The sequence below is a fragment of the Engystomops pustulosus genome, chromosome 10 (genome assembly GCF_040894005.1).
Source record: "Engystomops pustulosus chromosome 10, aEngPut4.maternal, whole genome shotgun sequence".
Classification (NCBI taxonomy): Eukaryota; Metazoa; Chordata; class Amphibia; order Anura; family Leptodactylidae; genus Engystomops; species Engystomops pustulosus.
In genome coordinates, this window is record NC_092420.1 from 59,463,386 (window position 1) to 59,486,612 (window position 23,227).

The window sequence follows — 23,227 nt, forward strand, 5'->3', positions numbered from 1 at the left end:
ATGGCCGTACTCCGGCGGTGACATCACTGCGTCCTCGCTGCAACTCAGACTTGTGCTTGGTCAGTTTGAAGCCCTGTGTGTGTGTCTGTGTATACAAGGGTGAGGGGAGGCCGAGGGCCCTGTCTCTATACTGGGGGTGAGGGGAAGCCGGGGCCCTGTCTCTATACTGGGGGTGAGGGGAGGCTGGGGGCCCTGTCTCTATACTGGGGGTGAGGGGAGGCTGGGGGCCCTGTCTCTATACTGGGGGTGAGGGGAGGCTGGGGGCCCTGTCTCTATACTGGGGGTGATGGGAGGCTGGGGGCCCTATCTCTATACGGGGGGGTGAGGGGAGGCTGGGGGCTTAATCTCTATACTGGGGGTGAGAGGAGGCCGGGGGCCCATTCTCTATACTGGGGGTGAGGGGAGGCCAGGGCCCTGTCTCTAGACTGGTGTGAGGGGAGGCCAGGGCCCTGTCTCTAGACTGGTGTGAGGGGAGGCCGGGGCCCTTTCTCTATACTGGGGTGAGGGGAGGCCGGGGCCCTTTCTCTATACTGGGGTGAGGGGAGGCATACATGGAGCTACAGCCACAGTACACAGCCTTACATGGGTATACAGCCGCAGTACACAGCCATACATGGAGCTACAGCCGCAGTACACAGCCATACATGGAGCTAGAGCCACAATACGCAGCCATACATGGAGCTACAGCCACAGTACACAGCCATACATGGAGCTACAGCCACAGTACACAGCCATACATGGAGCTACAGCCACAGTACACAGCCATACATGGAACTACAGCCACAGTACACAACCATACATGGAGCTACAGGAGCAGTACACAGCCATACATGGAGCTACAGCCACAGTACACAGCCATACATGGAGCTACAGCCGCAGTACACAGCCATACATGGAGCTAGAGCCACAGTACACAGCCATACACGGAGCTACAGCCACAGTACACAGCCATACATGGAGCTACAGCCACAGTACACAGCCAAACATGGAGCTACAGCCACAGTACACAGCCATACATGGAGCTACAGCCACAGTACACAGTCATACATGGAGCTACAGCAGCAGTACACAGCCATACATGGAGCTACAGCCACAGTACACAGTCATACATGGAGCTACAGCAGCAGTACACAGCCATACATGGATCCACAGTCGCAGTACACGGTCATACATGGAGCTACAGCCACAGTACACAGCCGTACATGGAGCTAACTAACCAACTAACCACCACCTCCTAGAAGACCCTCACAGTACAGAGCTGTACATGGAGCTACAGCAGCAGTACACAGCCATACATGGAGCTACAGCCACAGTACACAGCCTTACATGGAGCTACAGACACAGTACACAGCCATACATAGAGCTACAGCCACAGTATACAGCCATACACAGAGCTAGAGCCACAGTACACAGCCATACACGGAGCTACAGCCACAGTACACAGCCATACATGGAGCTACAGCCACAGTACACAGCCATACATGGAGCTACAGCCACAGTACACAGCCATACATGGAGCTACAGCCACAGTACACAGTCATACATGGAGCTACAGCAGCAGTACACAGCCGTACATGGAGCTAACTAACCAACTAACCACCACCTCCTAGAAGACCCTCTTTACTGCATCCATGTACAAAGATATACAGAAAAGTAATAGTATTTCTGTGTGAAAACTGAGGATTTCTGCTCAAGGATGGATCTCCAGCAGAGCGTTCTGGGTGACTGGCGAGGCCACTTAGTTCTAGGGGCCCATGCCCATCCTATTCACTGATCTAGTTAGAGAATCTATCTGCTATCATCACAAACTCTTGTGAGCAGGAAAAGGAGGGGCAGGACTCATTACTGAATAGTGGTGGGTCATTCGCAACTGGACACAAAGAGCCAGCTCATTCACATGAATGATGGGAGCCGATTCCCCTAATTGACTCATTGAGTCAACTCTAAATGGCTAACCGCGCCCCCTTTAACACCAAAAAATCGTGTTAAAAGTGGTGTGGAGTGGGTTGACTTGCTGGCCTGAGGCCCTTTATTATATATTTAATAGGGAGCCACTCAGGAGCCAGAAGAGCCAGTTCTTCTTAGTGAGTGGAGCCTCAGAAGATCCGGGGGTCACTCTAATCATCTTCCCTTCACTTCCTGCTTGTCGGGTCCTGCTGAAGGGGGAAGGGTTCACAGCGCACAGACACAGCACAGATGCTGTGCCATGTAAGTAGGGGGTAAATCGTGATCCCCCTCTCCCCTCCCTGTAATTATCTGCTGCTGATGTCCTTGTGTATGTTGTATGTTTGCATATGTAAACTTTAAGTGTATAATGTGTGTTTTAGTAGATGCATATGTGTATGTATGTGTAAACTATGCACATGATGGGGGATATTTATCAGATGCCGGCGCGTATGATATGCCAGCCGCTGCATTTTCGCAGTGTTTGTTCCATGCCAGACAGAGCCTGTGGTAGAAATGAAAGCACTCGGTGACGGTAGCATTTGTGTGAGCAGTACCTAGAAGACCCCAATGATTATAATAATGGGGTCTGCCTGGGCTCTGTTGTGGTGTGTATTGTTTTGAAATAATTTTGCCACATAATGCTTACAACTTGTACCTACAGTAGTTATATACTCACTGGGGGGAATTTATCAAGATCAGTGTTTGTCACGATGGCGTTATACCTCCCTACCCCAAGTGCAACATGTGCCTATTATATGACAATGCCAAGGCCTGGCTGCAATTGGCTTCATTAGAGGACTGGGGTCAATTGTAGAGTCAGAAAACTGAGGTAAAAGTTAAGAAATCCAGTCCCAGCCCTCGGCACTATTTTAACATTCTGGGATGTAAGGGCCCATTTTTTATACAGTCCAGGGCCCATTGTACTCCTAATCCGTCACTGTTTTTGCTCCATGGTGAGAACTCAACTATACAGTAAGTTTAGAAATGTTCATATCTCCGAGCTACAACACTATGATAAAGTCAGAGGCCACTCTTTCATTCACTTTATTTCTAGTCATAATATAAGTTATTTTCAGCATAAGGTAAAAAGCATAAAACAGATATTTCACAGAAAATTACATGCCTCAACAAGTAAATATAATATCACACATTTCATTGTTTCCTGTGTCCAGCTTTTACCATTCTTTTCAGAAGACTTACTGGTTTTTCACAAAGGAATCTGTAGGAATATTATTCTATGTCCTTTGTAAACATCTCCAATTTTTAATTTTAGAATTTATAGGCATTTTCTGCATTTCACCTCCCTAGTACTATGAAAGATAATAGAGCTGAGATTTTTATGTGGTCACAACATAAAGTACAACCATAATTGTTGGTCTCTGTTCACATTTCCCATTTTTCTCTTTGCAGAGGTGAGTACTGTTTTTGTAATTTTGGAAACTTTGCTGGTACTTTTTTTGTACTCTCCCAGAAGTAGACCTGAAAAGGCTTCAATCATCAAACATTTTTAGCCTTAGGCTTTGCTCCCACCACATTTACAACAGAGGGCCAAGATGTATCCCTCTATATGCTCATACTGTGGTATACACCATTCTGTTGCTCCCGTCCCTCCTGAAAGTTGGAGATCAGGGTGTCTTACCCAATGAAGTAACTGTTCTTATATGGGCATTGTCTCCGACCCCATATACTCCCATAGCCTATGTATACATTATCTGCAGGAGGGAGCGGGATGGAAAGACATAGCTTGTGTATACTGATGTATGTATATATATGTACATTGTTAATGTGGTAAATGACTATTCTAGATCAAAATGATTCAAAATCATCAGATTCAAAAATCAGTTTTTTAATGCAATATCTACATCTATCAAGCATGGTGGAGGTAATGGTCTGGGAACGCTTTGGTGCTGGTAAAAAAGGTTAAAGGGATTTTGGACAAGGAAGGCTATCTTTCCATTTTTCAACGCCATGCCATACTATGTGGACAGCGTTTGATTGGAGCCAATTTCATCCTACTACAGGACAATGACCTAAAGCACCTCCAAATTATGCATGGACTACTTAGGGAAGAAGCAGCAGCTGGTATTGGTAATGTAGTGGCCGGCCCAGTCACCAGATATCAAACCCATTGGGGGTCATTTACTAAGGGCCCGACCCAACGTGTTACCCGAATATTTCCGATTTGCGCCGATTGTACCTGAATTGCCCCGGGAATTTGGCGCACGCGATCGGATATCAGGGGGACGTGGCCGAACGAAAACCCGACGGATTCGGAAAAACCGCCGCATTTAAAAAAGGAAATTGTGTCGCGGAGCTTGCACTCACCTTCATCCTGGATAGGATCGTGAACTTCAGCGCAGCAGCGCCACCTGGTGGACGTCGGGGGAACTGCCTTGATGAATCCTGGCCGGACCCGAATCCAGCGCAGAGAACGCGCCGCTGGATCGCGAACGGACCGGGTAAGTAAATCTGCCCCATTGAGCTGTTGTGGGAGCAGCTGGACTGTATTGTATACAAAAAGTGTCCATCTAGCCGATTCAACTTGTGCATCTGATTTGAAAAGTAAAAGTATGAAATTTCATGGAAAAAACTAAATTGTCAGTGACCCCAAACTTTTGAGCGGTAGTGTCATACAGTATGTATATGTGTGTATATATATATATATATATATATATACATATATAAAAGCAAAAGGGCTGCCTCTATCTTCCAGTATAAGTATAGATATACTCTGGGAGTGTTCCTGAGCTTATTGGGGATATAGATCCCCCCCCCGAATGTCTTCCTGGATACTGCGCTGGCCATGGCCATGTTCTGGGGCTCAGCAGGATAGCCCTAGTTATTGGTAGCTCATAGGCTACATTCATGTATTCTGATTTTCAGTGACCTCTTTTTATGCTATAAATCTGTTGACCAATATGACAGCCTCAAAGCTTAACTCCCAGATGCCTGACATTCTGCATTTGTTGCCCAGGGACGAGGTGATAATCCCCCTTAGTGCGCTATTATTTCAGTCTATCTGCTACCACACAGATGGCTGTCATGCTTTGAATAAGTGCAAATCCACAAGAAAACTCACGCTGACACCAGTGTAAGTAGCATGAAGTGGTCAGTAACAGGTGTGAGAGCAAAGAAAGGTTTCCGAGAGTCCAGAAGACATAAAGACTATAAAAACTATGCAGGATTTTCAAAGAGAAGGGAGAGGGATGACCCACCAGTGACATGTGTCTATGACCTACGACACACACTGAAAGATATATTGTAGCTTTGACATTTTAAGGCTGGTGGAAGTAATTCTTTTATAATATGTAGGTGCAACAGTACAAAACAAAAAACAGCATTTAAAGCATCTATAATATTCCACTGGCTCATAAACAGAATAAGACTCTCTGTCCCAGGCCATGGATAGCAATCATAAGCAGATTACCACAGTGCCTGGATCTATAAGTAAGTGTCCCTGGTTTATCCGTGCTTGATTTTGACGGTAGATTTCTTTTAAACTTGCCTAAACTCTATGCTGGTGCCCCAATCCAACTCATAAAGTAGAAATATATCAGTTTTTTTTTAGTAGGTGGGTTTTTCGTGCAGTGTCTTAGACCTATACTGACATCATTGGGAACATTTACTTACCTGTCCGACGAAATTCACAGAAAGTGCATTGTCCGACGATAATGCACTCGATTCGCTAAGATCATGCGCCCGATATCCTGCATGTGTTGCTTCCCCGCTCAGGTCAACCGGAGTTCACCTACTTCTTCGTGGCGCATGTAAGTGCATTGTCTTGTGACACAATTTGAAAGTTAAATCCCGCGCTCAGACTAGATTAACACGATGTATGCCTGCCGTACCGTAGTAGGAGGATGGGGAGAGTGCCCCTTTCCATAGAGTAACATAGGGCCCGGCGGCATATTCCGTTGAAAGATAAGACATTTCCTATCTTTTTACGAGCTACGGAACAGTACGGTGACGCACGTGTGCTGCACCGTACTGCTCCCGTACAGCGCTGTGAGGCCATTGCGCTGTATGGGGGACGTGTATACGCCATATATACTTTGGCTGTATATACGTCCCCATACATTTGTGTGAATGTAGCCTTAGTCTGAATCAGTCTGATTCAATTTGTGTCACATGGAAGCCAGCGCAGCTGCGCCAAAAACTGATCACGTGCAACACAATCCCAGCGCAGACACCTTTTAAATATCTATCCAAGCCGTGCAATCCCCGAAAAAGGTGCAGTCCGACAAAAGTGTGATCCGCGACCCTTAGTAAATAAGCCCCCATTTGTGAAGAGACACCATTTTTATGTGTCAGGACCTGCTGCTGCCCCCATCTTGCTGCAGGTGGTGTTGCCTGAGGTGAGAGGCTCAATTCGCCTCGTGGCTGGTGCACCTCAGCTGCCTTTCATTGTATAAATTTTTTTTTCTGTGTATTATCAATTGTTTATCGACTACAGCTTTGGAGGCATCCCAGATTCGTTAAATATGTAATCCAGCATGTTATAGAGCAGGAGATGCTGAGCAGATTGGCCCACATTTCTTAAAGTGTTTGCTCCAGTCTCCTGTTGGACTTTGCATGGAAAAGAACGTACAAATTGCTTGCACATGTATTTATAAAGTGTCTGTGCCAGTATTGTGCCCCAGCTGAAATTGGTCTGCCACGCCACAAAATTCTGCATCCAAAGGGGCGTTTCAGAGCTGAGTTGCACGGTATGTTAAAGGGGCAGCAACAAAAAGTTGATGCACACTTCCTGAGCAGTTCAGGGGTGTCAGATAAACGAAGACCATGCGCCAGTATTCAATTATGTGGCGCACTCCGCACATGTGTGCAGTTTGCACTACTTTGGATAAAAATGGCTATTGTTCGAGGCTGGTGAGCTCTCAGTAGGGCTCCACCTACTGGACCTACTAAACATTAGATTTGCTGGTAGTGCATCAATCTGTTATCGATCTTGTTGCTCTAGTATATGCCGCAGATCAGGCTGTATTTTCAACATGACAGGATTCCATTAAGTATCCCAGGTCACAGGTTAGATCTGGAAATTCCCTGCTGCAGCCTGACAGCTGTTTAGATAATAACTAGAATAGAACAGATTTCTGTGGGTCTGAAGAAATCATATTGCCAACTGATTGTAGGATTATTATTACAGTAAGTAAGGCAAAAAGCATAAAAATAACTAAAAATGATAATTAAAGCATATAATGTTTGTGCAATAGTGCGGTAATAGATGTAGTAATACTGTTAGGGGAATTTGAGAAAATGAAGATGAAGGCTTCATCTACACATGACATTATACCATTGCTGTAATGAAGTCTGCCGTAACTGATGACCCCCCATCCCCCTCTCTATCGGAGATTCCTGCATATTTGTGCATTTTCAGTATTTTCAGAGCTGAAAAATGAGAAAGCTTCTATGATACGTTTCTGAGTGTGAAAATGAAAGGGCAGATTTACCATGGAGAGACGGAGAAGATCCGGAGATGCAGTCAATAGCAATTTCCCTGTGTAGATCGATACGTGAACTGCCTCTCTTGCTGCAGAAATTACTTTGTGGGTTTGTCGGGGTACAGAGAAGGGAGGGGGTGCGGAGGAGGGAGGCAATCACAGATGATTTTGTTAAGTGCATGCTGCTGTGTATAGAATGTAATTGTACGGAGGTCCAGGGCACCATGACCGCGATATATATCACATCACCATTAGCAAAAGTGACTAAAGGGATTTCATATGAATATATGTTTGTTATGTGCCTTTATGTTTTATGGCTCCTTGACAGGAATGTGTAGCCAAAAGATATCACTTTTTGTCTGATCTTGTATATTTCCAAGAAAATGGGGGCTGCCACTTAGCCTGTCCTCTAGTAACAGCATTTAGTGATATGGCCACGGGCAGCAATAGTCTGGAACCAACTCCGTGGCCCACATTTACTAAGGTGCTTGTGCCAGTTTTCTGTTGGACTTTGCACGTTCTTTTAAGTGCAAACTGCTTGTACAGGTTTTTTAAGAAGTGCCTGCGCCACTTTTCTGCATTGAAGTGGGCGTTCTGGTGCTCAGTCAGACCGTGCGCCACATTTATCATGCAAAATCCAACATAAAATGTGTAGCATGCCCCGTGATGAGAACATTGCAACAGAATTGCAGTGAGCGCCAGATTCATGAAGAACATGTGCCGAAATCCTGAATCTGGCGCCCTCTGTACACTACACAGGCAAACTGCACCCAGTACAGAATGCACTGTTTTTAGTAAATGTGGGCCATTGTGCTCGATGGAGAGTTTTCTAGGCAAAAAGGAGGTGTGAATAAACTGTGACATTATTCCTTGTCAGAGGTGGAGGTAATGATAGCGTTTTCTATAGTGGAGTTATTTTCTATTGTAACCCTGTGGGGGACCTGTATTATCGTATCTGCTCCCAAAAAATACTGGGATTTAACGTTTTTTTTTGGTGCAGAATTGTTGCGGATCATTTATAATGAGTTTGCGGCAGAAAGAACAGATGTTTCAGACTATCCCGACTCCTCCGTTTTTTTTGGCGCAAGTGGGCGTGGCCTAACTTTTCCACATTATCCATCACATTTATGTTTATTTTGTCAGCATTGTAAGAGGCAAATTTTGGTGCACAATAGACCAGGAAAAAAATGGTCAGATAGCAAAATTAAGGCGCAGTCCATATATGTCCATCTCATTGATGTCGGCATTTTTATGGCGCATGGCTGATTAGTTCCGTCTTCAACGATTAATTACTAACAGCCGTGCGCCACTTTAATACATCGGGCTGTGCTTTCCGGAGACTGATCTCCAAAGCCGACAGTCGTGCTTGCGCCAGAATTAGTAAATCCCCCCCTGTATGTGTGTTAAATGACTCTAAACAAAACCCCTTCAGACTTAAGTAAAGGTCAGTCTAATATAAGGCTTAGCGGCTGCAGTAAAGGTTGCAGAATTTTAAATTAAAAAATGTAATATTTCTTAAAACTTAAAAAAAATATTGGTTATTTTCAGGCGACACAAATCTTTTAGATCAGTACTCAACATCACCTACTTATTTTCTACCCAGAACACACCATGTTTGCTTTTCAGCGCATTCAGGTCATTCTGATCTGTGGCTTCAATCAGAGGCATAGCCAGGGAAAATATCCTCCATGTTGCACAAGGATTTATCTAGCAGAATAAGGGCTAAACACACAGTATATGCAGGAATGGGTTACCTTGCATCATAGCAATCTATGATACAAGTAAAGGCTACCCCCCTGTCTATGATGATGGTTTTCCTCCAGGTCTATGACAAAGGTCTCTGCTCCAGGTGAGAAGATTCCCACTTTCTAAAAAAATGGCCTTTACTCCAAAGAGTAAAGATGATGCCCCACTGTCGGCGAAGAGGATGCCCCACTGTCTATGACAATGATCTTTCCTTCAGGTGAAGAGGATATTCCTGTCTATGAAATGGTCTTTCCTCCAGAAGAAGAAGATGCTCCCGTCCTTTTTTCAGAAGAAGATACCCCATGTCTATGACAATGGTCTTTCCTGCTGGTGAAGAGGATACCTCCAGTTTATGACATTGGTCTGCAGTTGGAGAGGAACACCAATTTCAATGGACTTTCCTCCAGAGGATTCCCCTCAGTCTATGAAGATGTTATTTTCCTCCAGAAGAAGATACTCAGGGGGCATTTATCAATTGTGATGCGGGATCCGTTTTTGTCACAAAAATTGTGATATATTGGGTGTCACAGTGGCTCAGTGGTTAGCACTACAGCCTTGCAGCGCTGGGGACCTGGGTTCAAGTCCCAGGGTCAACATCTGAAAAGAGTTTTGTATGTTTCTCCGTGTTTGCGTGGGTTTCCTCCGGGTCCTCCGATTTCTTCCCACACTCCAAAACATACTGGTAGGTTGATTAGATTGTGAGCCCCATTTGGGACAGGGACCAATTTGGCAAGCTCTGTGTGGGCAATACAAATAAAGGAATTATTATTATTATATAATTTTTACTGGGTTACACTATGCCACAAGGGGTTAATGAATTGGTGTACGACCAAAAAGGTTTTAGAACATTCATGATGGTGAAAAAGAACTCTGTAAACCAGCTTTTTGTAGCTCTAAATGTGCGCCAAAATGTGTGCAAATAAAGTGCAGGGAATGTGTTGGGATTTCAAATTTGCGCCGAAATTGTACAACAGAATAAAAAAGGCTTGAGTTATGTGACCATATTACAATGGTCTTTCCTCCAGGTGAAGAGGATACCCCTAGTCTTTGTTGAAATAAAAATGAAATAAGCAACTTCAAATGAGCGGTATATATTAATATTATAATAAATAGCAACTAGTTTATTAATTCACACTTTAAAAATTAGATCCAAAAATAGATTTCATCCTAAAAGCAAAGTATAAAATAGATTTTGTAATACTGCAAAACCAAGAAGATTTCGATGTAATTGAATTGATTTCTTGTCTGAAACACTGTTTATAAGATTATGTAGATTAATGTAGGAACTGCTGACAGCGCTGGATATACCACTTATACTATGAGGAATTCACAGGCAGACATTACACACATAGCTGCAAAGCCAATGTTCACCTTACTGGTACTGAGATATTTCTGTCACACAGTAAGTCTACGTTCACACTTCATTTTTGGACACATTGGAGCTTATTTACTAAGGGGCCGTGAATTGCACTTTTGGTGGCTTTTAGAAATTTTCGGGATTTGCGCTGCTGTGACTAGTATTTAGAAGGGGATTGTGTCGCACGCAATTGGATTTCGTGCTGACTTTCATGCAACAGAAATCGGGAGGTGGGCCATTGGATGATCCGGTGGATTCGAACTAAGCACGGGATTTAACTTTAAAATTGTGATGCAAACATGCTCCAGGAAGAAGAAGGTGAACTCCGGCAGACCTGAGCGGGAAGCAACACATGCAGGAAATCGGATGCATGATCTTAGTGACTCGCAGCAGAAAGCATTATCGTCGGACAACGTACAGCGGGGATCGCCACAGGACCAGGTAAGTAAATCTGCTCCATTATATCATAAGTCTCTTAGAGTATAATTGTTCTAGTTGCCCATGGCAACCAATCAGAGCTCAGTTTTCATTTTGCAACAGCGGATTATAAAATAACAGCTGAGCTCTGATTTCCATGCGCAACTAGAACAGTTTCACAAACTTGATGATAAATCTCCCCCAACTCATTGTATATGCCATGAAAGTTCCAAAAGTATACGCTGAACACGTCCATAGACATTTATGACAGGTGGAGGCCTTCTTTTTGCCTACACATGCTAAGCATATACCACATCCATAAGGAAACACCAGTGCCGAAAAGAGCCATATATGCCGAGTAGAGGCCATCATAGCCTATGTACAGAAGTAGAGTGGAGAGACAAGGAGAGACGGGGAGCACTCCTATGGCGTATTACCCTTGGTAAAATGAATGTCGATGGTGTGGTCTTAGGCCCCTTCCACACTGGCGTTTTTCACGCGCGAGTTCTGCGCGTGCATTTGACGCGCAGAACTTGCATTGCACTCTGTCCCATTGTATTCAATGGGTCTTTCTTCATTAGCGTTGGTTTTCACGCGCGTGCTTGCGCTCGTTTTCACGCGCATCAAAATCGCAGCATGCTCTACTTTTGCGTGTCACGTGCGTTTTTCCCGCCCCATTCAAGTCTATGGAGATGCATCAAGAACGCATTGCACTCGCAATCATTGCAAGTGCAATGCGAGTGCAATGCGTTTTAAACGTAAGGGTTGCTAGGTGACCAGAATAACAGTATTTCCCCTGCTCGAGAACGATCATTTAATTAAAAAAACACAATGAAGAACAGTGAAGAATAGAATAAAAACAGTGAACACAGTGAACACAGTGAACACAGTGAACACAGGATCATTTAAGAGAAAAACACAGTGCAGAACACAGTGCAGAATAGATTACAGATGTTCGGCACATCTGCTTACTTGTCGGGAGATACGCGCGGAACGGTGCGCCCAAAATAGCATGTGAAGAACAATATATATGTGTGAAGAACACATTGCAGATGTATTTAAACATATTAAAAGATTATGGCTTAAATAAAAAAAAGTGTTTTTAACAAAAAATGTTCCGAGCAAGCCAGCGCCTTTTTCACATCCCAGAATTGGAGGAGAAGTCTAACGCACCCAGATTGGATGCTTTTGAATCATAGCCTATGGGGATGAATGCTACTGTATGTTTAATATCCCTAGCCTGTACGGAGCATATGCTGTGCATGTTTCCCCAAAAGTGGAAAATGATGTCACTCAGGAGACACCCAGAATTCTTTGGTGTCATATTAAAGATATGATCTGAAACATGAGATTCTTATCCGGCTTGTGGTTAAGTGAACTACACAATCAGAGTACATACAGTTAGAAAAGGCGGGAATTGGATTTTTATCTGAAGCTTGCATTTCAACTATGGGGCACATTTACTTACCCGGTCCTGTTGCGATCCCCGAGGTGCGTTGTCCGACGAGGATGAAATCCGTCGCGATTCAAGTAGCTAGTGCACCCGAGATCCTGCATGTGTCGCTTCCCCGCTCAGGTCCGCCGGAGTTCACCATCTTCTTCCTGGTGTATGTAAGTGCTTGTCTTGTGACACAATTTGAATTTTAAATCCCGCGCTTAGATCAGTCGGGTTGTCTGACAGCCACACCCCCAATTTCTGTTGCATGAATATCGGCGCAAATGGGAAATAGTCGGGAAACCCGCCGGAAATGTGTGCGGACCCTTAGTAAATGTGCCCCATTGTCTTTAACTGCCTGTATCTCTAGTTCTGTAACTCATATAACCAAAAGTCTGGTGTGGTATTTTTAATATGACACCATAAGCATGTTTGACAATCCTCCTGCAGAAAATATGACTCTTCTCTGCTCGTTTTTTACATGACATTGGATGAGATCTTTTATAGGTAAAAGAGAATTCTACACAAGGACTTTTCATACCATATATGAGAGGGCTAATAGTTTAATGGGGTAAAATCAGGTGACAGGTACTTTTTAAGGTTACAAACCTAAGAGAAAATGTGTGTGTCTATGGCCAGAACTTGATAGGAAAACCCCTTATACATAATACAGGGCTCGCCGGTAGAGAAGAGTTTAAATATTTCCTGCAGTCTTCTCGGAGAAGACGCCGTATAGTGGGTTACGGTGGCCTGTAAAATGTAACGACGGTGATATTTCTGCTCACAGATACGTGTTTGAGAGCTGCTGTAAATACACCCACCGGCCTAAACCGATGTCTCTTTTGTGGCTGATTACAGACTCGGTTATGGGATCGCCAAGGGGAAAATAGTTCTTAGCCAAATAGAGATTATCATCTGGAAAGGCTAGAAATGAAGCGCTCAGGTCAGCCGCATCCTCTGCGCTGGTGATGATAGACACTTACCCAAGATTTATAGGCTTTATCCTGTGTGAAAGAGTCCCCAAATATCACATTATTTATGTTATTGGTGCAGATATAGATAGAGATTCTAAATATCTGTAATGCTGGTAGTTTTATGATTAGGGCTGTTATACTTATTATGTTATCATTAGAATAAACATAAAAAGACGTGAATTTAAGTACATTTCATTTGCTTTATGCACTGGCCATTATCTACACTAAGATTCACAGGGAGCAATGTTCTCCTTGGAGAGAGCAATTCCTTCTGGGCAGACATATTTCTTAGGGTCACACATCACCTACATTACACTATACACACTTTGGTTGTGAATTTTATCTGCATATTCAGATTAATTAAATTAATACAAGGTCTATTGTATTAATAGCAAAGGAACCGTACTATTTCCGCAGCAGATTTTGTGACCAAAATTCTCTGCACAAAATCCATTGCATTTATCACCCGCTTTAAAACTAACTAAATACATCAAAACTTCCGCTAATGGTTCTCTTCATCCCAAATGGGTTAGAATGGAGGGGGCTCCTGCTAGTCTTAGAAAATCTACTGTAATCAAAACCAAGCACTTATTTTTTATTGTTATCCATGTCCTCCTTCCTTCTAGTTTTAGAGCTCTGGGGGGTGTTACCAGGGCCTCTCCGTGCTGAAGATTCAAAGGCTGTTACACTGTGCAGGTCCCCGTCTCCAGGTTCAAGTAGGCCCCTGGGCGCCAGTACCTCAGTGGAGTCAGAGAAAGTGACCTGCGGCCCGCTTTTGCCCCCTTCTGTTACTCCACCATATGTTTTTCATGTCACCATGTGTTTGGCTACTTTTAAAGCCTTTTTCTTCATTGATGGAAGTGCTTACACTTCTAGCAATGAAAGAAAACGCTTTCTAAGCAGCCAAACACATTCGTTGTTATGCATACATCCAAACGCTTGCCCAAAACACTGTGGGCTACATTTATCAGAAGTAGTGCATTAAGTGCAGTTTGCCTGTGGAGTGTGCAGGATACGGCATATTATAGAATACTGCCGCACGGTCTACATTAATCTGGCACCCCCTGCACTTTTCGGGCAGTGTACCCAACCTTTTTTTGTTAACATAGTGTGAAACGCAATTCCGTCGAGTTGCAGTAATAAATGTAGTGGAAGTGGAGGGTCCGTCTATACACTGGAACGCTCCTTCATGTGCAGAATTTTGTGGTGCGGCGGCTACAGAGCAGCTGCCACCCAAAACTGGTGGAGGCACGTTATAAATACATGTGTAAGCAGTTCTGACGTTCAGACAGTAAACCGGCGTAAGCGCTTTAATAAATGTGGCCCATGTGTGACCGCACCTTCGGGGTTATTGTTTCAAAGGAGGGGGAGGGGTCAACAGGAAGGGAGACATTGAAAATCAGGTGGACACACAGGATAAATGGCAGAGGGCAGAATGTGGGCAATAATTTACAAGAAAATTATTGGCAAACATCAGCAGGGTGTAATAACACAGACCCTATTAGACAACCCTGCATGGATGGACTACAAAAGTAAGAAGCTAGGCAATGGCATGAGAACCTGACTGTCAGGGGCAAGACAGCAAACGGTTAATTGAACAGACAGCTCCTACCATGCTGTCCTCCTGGTCCTCCTCACACAGGGTCACCATACATCGCAGTGGACAGCGTCCAGCCGGTCTTACTCCATGCTTATACAGCTGCCGTCCGACCTCCGAACAGTGCTGGTGGCTGGGAGGTTTGCACGCCCCCTACAGGAGCCCGGGCAAACACTGCACAGGCACTGATGATGCAGAGAGTGACTGCTCTCTGCATCATTATTATATCCTTGGGACACACCTCCCCCGCCTCCAGTGGGCCCCGAGACTTGCCCAGGTATGCCGATGCTGACGCTGGCCCTGGTGCAGGTATACTTCCCTCTTCCCACTGTGTTCTGAAACTTCCACTGGTGCAGTAAGATTACATCAGGCAGAGGGAGGGGAAGTGCTGAAGGAGCAGGGGGTAGGGGGAGACAGTCTAACAGCCTTTGAAGCTGCAGCATGGAGGAGCTTTGGCAACACTCCCCAGAACCCTTCTGGCTCATTAACAAATTGTTAAAAGTTGATTTTAGAAGGAAGGAGGCCATGGATAACGAATATAAGAAGATTACCACAGTTACAGTGTCTGGATCTATTAGTAATCGTCCCTGGTTTACCATGATGAATTTTGAGGGTATATTTCCTTTAAAGGAACAGAAACACATCAACTGCTGGTTTGTGTCAGAGCGAAGAGCTGGTTATTTAAACCTGCTTAAAGGATCAACATGTGACCTGAGCAACAAAGTTATTGTTCTTTTACGGTCATTATAATTTCATTAATATAGTAATGTCATTTATGATTTGGATCTACACTTTTTCCTGACTCTTTAGAGTGATTGGTTCTGACCTGTATCCATCACTTAGCATTGCCAGTCCTGACTTAAGATTTGTATGGTGAAGCTTCAGTACATTTACACTAGCTTTGAAAATTCCATTTGCGAGCATTGGGCAAATTCTTATTAAGCTTCCAACGGAATGTATCCAGGGGATTCCCTTTGGAAAGTCTGTTTTCCTGTAATAGTGTTCTTTCACAGAAAATATCCAAATCCTTTATCCCCTTAAGGAAGCAGCCATTTTATAGCTTAAGGCTCGGCCACATTTTTTGGATTCTGACTTGCAACACTTTATATGGTTATAACTTTTGAACACTATTTCCTATCAAAGAAAAAATGATGAATTTTTTTGAAAAATTAGCCATTTTTGAAATTCTAAATCATTGCATTTTCAGGCAGATAGATTTACCACCTAAATAAGTTGCTAAATAACATTTCCCATATACTTTACATTTTCATAATTTTTGAAATGTCTGGATAATTTATTTTGATGTAACTTGGCTTCCTATACGTTCATTTAGCACTAAAATTTGCACGTTTCCAAAAGATAAAAAGAGAAAACCCATCTTACAATTTGTTCTGCAATTCCTCCTGAGTGCAGAGACCCCCCACCTGTGGCCGTTACTTGTTTTACGGGCGCATAGCGAGGCGCAGAACGGAAGGAGGGACCTGCAGCTGCCAGGGTTTTAGTTTTCCCATTGGTCCCTTTTGTAGGCCCATGTGATAGCATTTTTTTGCAGGATGGGATGCTTTTTCCAGCGTTACCATTTTGGGGTTGGTATCCCCTATTGTTGAAAATTTAGGAACTTTTTTTTTGAGGGCAGGAGTAGAAAATAATTAATTCTGTACTGAATTTTTAACTTTTTTTTGGTGTTCACCGTAAAGTCTAATAATCATGTCATCTTTATTCTATGGGTCGATACGATTACGGGGATACCATACATGAAGATTTTTCTTACGTTTTACTAAATTTGTCAAATAAAACCCTTATGTGGGAAAAATCATTTTTGCATTGCCATCTTCCAAGTGGCATAACAGTTAAAATTTTTTGGCTATGGAGCCGGTTGATGGCTTGTTTTTTTGTGGGAGATGTTGTACTTTGCACCAGTATCATTCTGGAGTACATATGTTTTTTTGATCACTTTTTATCACATTTTTGTGGGATTAAATTGGTAAGAATCATAATTTTTGGCCGGTTTTTAACAGTTTTTTTTTACAGCGTTCATCGTACGGGTTCAATAATGATTGGAACACACAGCCGGAGCCGCAGCCGGAATGTCACTTACGGTTTCCGGTCCGACTGCATATCTCCCGCAATCCACGACAGAACGCCAGCACAGCTTCTCCATTGCGGGGTCTCCCGCTTTTCGCCGGTCTTAAGCGCTTTAATGGTCACAGCACCGCGCTTCAATCTTTCATGTCTAGCAATCCGGTAAGTTGCTCTGTAATACTATGTTACACCATGTTCATGGCAACCTTGTCCTTCTGTGACACTATATACCACCCAGTTATCTGTTTCCCTGTTGCTCTATGATATTCTTATCCACGCTGTATGTCTACATCACTGTCTTGTTGACAGACGTATTACAGACTCTCATGGCACACATGTTGTTGTTATGCTCCGTTTTCTCCTTATTCCCTCACTCAATCAGTATACTTGTTTATCATGCTTGTATTTCTGGACTTCTCAATATTATCTTAGTCATTCTTACCATTATTAACCTAGATTTTGTGGCTTCACGTTGACCCCATGATATGATTATTCACGACGATATGCACTATAGCTGCTCCACTGGCCTGGCCACCACAACATATGGCTCATATTTACCATACCTTATCTATTGTCATTCTATATATGCAATTTTGTTTTGCTCACTTCAGATTGGATTACTTTATATGTATATTTATATTCTTATTGTTCTCTGTACAGTGCCTGAAGAAGGTCTGATGTTAGAAGACCGAAACATTGCATTCATTTGGATTGCCAATTCACTTTAATAAAATACATCATGCAAATCGAACATTATAAGAGTGCCAAGTTTCTTCTAAGATATATTGAGAGGTGTTGTAACCTACTTGTGCACCCGCATCACCAATATTGAGTGACGTGTACTACTCTTATTCGCATGCCTAGGCTGACACTGTGCCTTTAAGATTACGTCATAGACGCCATCTTCCAGGCAGTGCCTACAGGCAGCTGCTCTTAACCACCGCTAATAGTCACACAATGGCCCAGATCTATTAAAGTGTCTGTGCCAGTTTTCTGTCATGGCCGTACTGGGTCGACAAGGCAGAACAATTGTGCACCTAAACTGGCTGCTACTGCTTAGTCAGAGTTTGCGACACATTTAATACAGCGACTCGACATAACTGTGTCGCTCGCTGTATGCTTATAGGTGTACTTAAAAAAGTAGGTGCACACTTCCTGAGCAGTGCAGGGGGCGCTAGATAATTGAAGACCATGTGCCAGTAGTCAAGAATCTGGTGCACTCTCTATTTTATGTGAAATCTCCCCAGCATGTATCCAAGTGCTATAGAAGAGAATTAAGAGGCATTGAAAGTAATACTTTTCCAGCATCCTCTAAATTTCACTCATCTCAGGAAAAATATGACTGTTCTCTGCTTATTTTCACATCATAACTTTGGGAAATAATTTATAAAGAAATTATCACTTTATAGTGTCATTTCTAGAAAGGGCATTTCATACCCTAGTTGACTGGTCATGATACATTATAACCCAGTCTTATGTCCCAAAATATAAAATGAATAATGATAATGAAAGCCTAAGAGCTATGATAATACAAAAAGCTAAGTAGTGCCAAGGTGTCTTGATAGATATAGGAATATGCCAACCTTGTATTTCTATACATAGGTGAATACAGGGGACTCGTGTGAAATGCATTACCTATTGAAAGCCTTTCTGTCTTATTTTATTGTATTGACACTAAATGCTATAAACAGCGTTGGACCCCAAAACCGGGACTGTGGAGTCCGAACAGTGGAGTCCAAGTCGGTGACAATTTTGGTGGAATCCAAACCATAATAAATTATAAATATTTTGAAATTTCCTTTAAATGTCTGTTTTTTTGCTGATGAAAGCATTTAGGCCAGGGGTGAGCAACATTTATTGGTCCACTGGCCGCACTGTCATACCGATCATCTTTAAGATTCCGCATTACTAACCAGCAGCCTAGATGCACCAACAACCACAGTACAGCACAAAATGCCAACCAGAAATTATAAATACCACAGTACAGCACAAAATGCCCCCCCAGCAACTAAATACTGCATTCAAAGCAGACAATAATAGTGCTGAACCCAGTGAAGTTAATAAGGCTTAAAATGCTGGAGACCCCTAGAGAAGATAATAATTCTGGAAACCCCATAGAAGACAATACTGGAGATAGCCAGAGCATAAATCTAATAACACTGGAGACCTCAAGTGCAGACAAATATTGGAGATTCCAAAGCAGACAATAATGCTGGAGACCCCATAGAAGACAATACTGGATATCCCAAGAGAAGACAAAAAAAGTAAATAAAAAATAAAATAAAATTTTCTGGCTTTCCTTCTCCTCCCTGCACCACACTGCAGTTTCTTCTCTCTTCTATGTGTCGCTCTGTGTCCTGTGATAGTTGTATGCAGCGGCATCAGGACCTGGAGCCCAATGAATTGTTATATTCAGTTATTAGAAGCAGTTATATTACATCAGTTGTGGAAGTGCTCATTGGACTCTGGCTATCAGCAGGGTATGAACTACAACTTGACACGTTGACAGGCTCCATGTGGCCCATAGGCCCGGGTTGTGCACCTCTGAGATGAATGTGTACTGCACTTTATGTACATGCTCAGGAGTGAAGCTCCTATGCTGTAGTTTAGGAATAAGACACTGGGAAGCAATGCCTGCATTTATATCAAGCACTGCTAGAGTGACCAGGAAAACAGGAGTGTGGAGTCGGTACCATTTTGGTGGAGCAGGAGTTGGCGTCAAATTTAGGGAAATTGAGTAGTCATAGGATTTCATTATTTCAATATTCTGCATCCTTCATTAAGCCCCATATTAATGAGTTTTAAGGCAAAGAGGGTGCACATAAAGAGCAGCATGTGTCCCCATTTACCCATACAATTCTTGAAAGAAAGTCTTGCAGCACCAGCTACTATCAATAGACGATGGCTGTGACACATTTTACTTACCCCTTGCTCCTTCCTGAACTAAGCCCTAAATGTAAATTGATAAGGTCCTCTTAAAGTGATCCCTGAAGTGCTGTTTTTTTGGTTGTCTCATCCCACGAAAAAAAAAAAAAAAAAAAACCTGTATGTACGTCAAAGATGGTATTAATAAAAATACTACCTATCCTGCAAAAAACAAGCCTTCAAACAGTACCACCACTGGAAGGAATAAAACTTGGAGCAATATAAACCCGATTAAAAGAAAAAAAAAGATCATGCAAAATAAGTCAAATAAAAAACTCTAGAAAACACAAATGTGTTACAATGTTAAACAATTTTCAAAACTGGAGTAACTTCCTGCAGGAAATAATACAAAGCAATGCAACTTGGTTGACATAAACACAAGACCTCTAATAGCTATATAGATGGAAAAATAAATAAATTAACCACTTAAAGAAGACCTGTCACCAGAATTTTACCCCTCACACCAATAATATTTGCTGGTAAAGGGTTAAAAGTCCTCCCCGTATCACCAAAAAAATGATCTGCTCTTGAGGCACTGTATCTTAATTATAGCCAATTATATAATATGTAAATGAGTAGATAAAGAGTCAACTTCTGAAGTTTTCTCTAAGCTGTCAGTGACCACACCTCCTTCTTTTGATTGACAGATCAGCCTCTCTCCAAATCTCTGCCTGAGCAGATGGGAGGTCCTATCCCTGTCTATCTCCTATCCTTACCAGAATGCTGTCCCTTACACTTGTATAGTGAGCATTTTGTGGTAAAATTCCTTGTTACCATTTCATGCACCCGCTATGGGCGGGGTTGAGCAGCGGTGGGCAGAGCCAACATAGACAGAGGCAGAAAAAGTTTGGAGAATAATTTTACTGGTAGGAGGTAGATTTAAGCTGGGACGCCTGCATTGCACCTTTCAACAAAGGCACAGTGGGGGAAAGGAGGGTGAGTAGGGTTATTGTGTGTAATCCCCTAATGATGTTAACTCAATAAAGATCATTTTAACCCCTTACTCCGTTTTAGTCCCAGTGGGACTGATGTCTGATCATAGCTGTACTGGGTCGGACCCAGTAGCTTTGATTAAAAATTTGAGACCCAGTGATCATGTGACCGCCTGGTTTACAGTGGCGGCAGCATTGTCATCTCTGCTATACACTCCATAGTGCTACTTCAGCACTATGTAGTGAGGAAAGGAGAAGGCAGAAGCAGTAATAAACCACTTCTGCCTTCCCCGTAAGGTCTTTGGCTGTCAGACAGTGGAGACTTGGTCCAGCTCCCACGATCAGCGTGGGCGCAGGAGAAACTGAACCAATGATGAAACACATCGCTGGAGACTCAAGCGTTGTACCAGCTGACGTCTTTTGTCAGTGGGCGGTTGGTATTCCACTAACAAGTTATCCATTATCCACAGGGTAGAGAATAACACGCAGATTGGTAGGCGACCCCACAAATTAAGAGAATGACTGAAAAGAACAGCTGGTCGCACATGCGCTACAGATAGTTGAGCGTAGTACTCAGCTTCTACAGTCTTCAACAGTGTATGAAGTAACAATACCTGCACCCCTGTTCTCATGACCCCAAAGCAGTGGATAGGGGATAACTATTTGTTACTGGAATAGCATGGAAAGGAATTATCACAGGGCAAATTTTGAATATTCTCTGAAAGCGCACAATTTTCACGGAAAAAAAAACAAACATTCTCAAAAAAGCTTAAAGAGGATCAGTCTAACACTATTGCCCATGAAACAAAAATGACTGGATATATATTTTGGACTATGTCAAAGTCTCAGAGCAAGAGCTGACTTACTCTAAGTCCACATACATGTTGGAGGCTTTAGGGGAATTTATTATGGCTTGTTTATCAGGGAGGGGGTGTGGGAGAGTTGGGCAGGGAAGCCCTTGACTGACCAATACGTTATATATTGATCCTGGCACAGGCTGTAGCAGAATTCTACACCATGCAGGACCTGACATAGAATGGATTCAAGCATTGGAGCCTCTTGGTTCTTTGTATGTCATAGGAAAGGGGCCACATGATGCTCCCAGTTATGATACATCATTTGTTTGCAGATTCCCCCGAAAATCATGGACAATTAAGTCCTGCATGCATCCCAATGGGCTGCCCATATAGTCAATGGGGATCTTTGGGCACAGTAATCATCTGTTAATTTACACAACAGGATCTTCCATTTCTTCCACTGTTCTACCCCAGAACAACAGAAACCCAGAAAATTATTGTCTTACATATACTGTAAGATTTTTAAGGCTCAATTCTAAATTTCTTTGAAACTACAGTGGCCCCAATGTAATATGTGGATAAAAATACATAAACTCTGGCTGCAGTGGAAAACATACTTTAGAGGTAAAATCACTATAAATGCTGCCTGAAGGAGGAGAACAAAATTATGTGGGAATGTTATCCAAACTACATTTTTATTCAATTCATTCTCCTCTGACTATAACTGTAACCATTCACAGAAAATTGACTCCTTAGAACGGTGCCGAGTACAACTGCTAACAGTAATAGTAATCATAGTAACAACTTGTATCACATGAACAATAACAATAACGATTAGAGAATAGTAATGACAGTAATATTAATATCAGCAATAATTATTGCCCTATAGTTTCAGCTGTGCTGCTAAAAAATCCCCACTGTGGGAGCCCAATTCCATAAGGTGTGATAAATATTATGTATAGACATCTGGACTATCTGTCCGTAACCTGTAACAAGATGCAAATGACATGTAAATCAAAACAAATCTTTTATTCTACAATATCACACATGCTGTTTCTGTCACATAAATTATTTAGGGGAATGCATGGTTTCCACATTTTAGCACAGAACCCAAAATAAACCTTACATAAACCTGTTTCATTTTTAATTTGTGCACCCTCCTTGCCTCATAAGAGGTTGTCTTCTCCCATTCCTTGATACTTCAAGTGTAAAATATAATTAGTTGTTGATCAATTGTAATGTAAACGTAAAAGCGTCTTTCCCATGTTAAAAATTTTGATACCATATCCATAGTATAGGTCCTCATTATCCGCTACCCCTATAGATCAGGTGCAAAAGAGCCAATATACAGAGAATGGAGCAGGAAGCAGACAGCTCAATTCTCTGTGTAATGGTCAGAACCAGTCACTGCAGATCAGATCCAGATCAGGTACGTGGAGAATGGAGCTGTCCGTTTCCTGTTCCATTCTGAATGTTTATCAGCCGCTAAGAACAGATAATATTTTCATTGCTGGCAGTAGTGGATTATAATATAGGCGGTTTGGGCAGTAGCTTGGGGCCCAAGACTTCTAGGGGCC

The 23,227-nt window shown here is 42.8% G+C and overlaps 1 long non-coding RNA gene across 1 annotated transcript in view; it reads left to right on the top strand.

The window, feature by feature from the left end:
* The window catches only part of LOC140104254 (uncharacterized), a 39,603-nt gene extending 21,857 nt beyond the window's left edge, over positions 1 to 17,746 (top strand). Inside the window, exons 3-4 of the long non-coding RNA XR_011850282.1 lie at positions 16,946 to 17,158; positions 17,657 to 17,746. This is a non-coding gene — a long non-coding RNA (uncharacterized lncRNA). The remainder of the gene's footprint in view (positions 1 to 16,945; positions 17,159 to 17,656) is intronic.
* Positions 17,747 to 23,227: the final 5,481 nt, after the last annotated feature.